The sequence below is a fragment of the Eurypyga helias genome, unplaced genomic scaffold (genome assembly GCF_000690775.1).
Source record: "Eurypyga helias isolate BGI_N326 unplaced genomic scaffold, ASM69077v1 scaffold30214, whole genome shotgun sequence".
Classification (NCBI taxonomy): domain Eukaryota; kingdom Metazoa; phylum Chordata; class Aves; order Eurypygiformes; family Eurypygidae; genus Eurypyga; species Eurypyga helias.
In genome coordinates this window covers 7,599-7,899 of record NW_010248696.1, presented here as the reverse complement: position 1 = coordinate 7,899, position 301 = coordinate 7,599, and the positions used below count along the sequence as shown (strand labels likewise).

At 69.8% G+C, this 301-nt stretch overlaps 1 protein-coding gene across 1 annotated transcript in view; it reads right to left on the bottom strand.

Moving 5' to 3' along the window:
• The window catches only part of CMC4 (C-x(9)-C motif containing 4), a 5,049-nt gene that overhangs the window by 754 nt on the left and 3,994 nt on the right, over positions 1-301 (bottom strand). The window lies entirely within an intron of this gene.

Genomic DNA, 301 nt, shown 5'->3' with positions numbered 1-301 from the left:
TCCCCTGGGCCACGCACCCGCTACTCGCCCTCACTTCCCTTCCCAGGCTTCGCCCCTCGGACACTGCCAGAGCCGGGACGTGGGGCTAAGCCAGCTCCTGCTACGCCTGGGCTCACGTCCAGCGCAGCACAGCGACGCCCACCTCGCTGTGTCTCCATATTGCCTTCGGCTCGGGCTTGGAGAGGTTTCGCTGCGCTGGCCGGCTCGGGCGTGCAGGACACGGGTGCCTTGACCAGCGTCCCCTCCGCGCTCTGCCGGCTGAGGTGGCCAGGCCACCTCGGGGATGCTGGAGGGAAGCCCT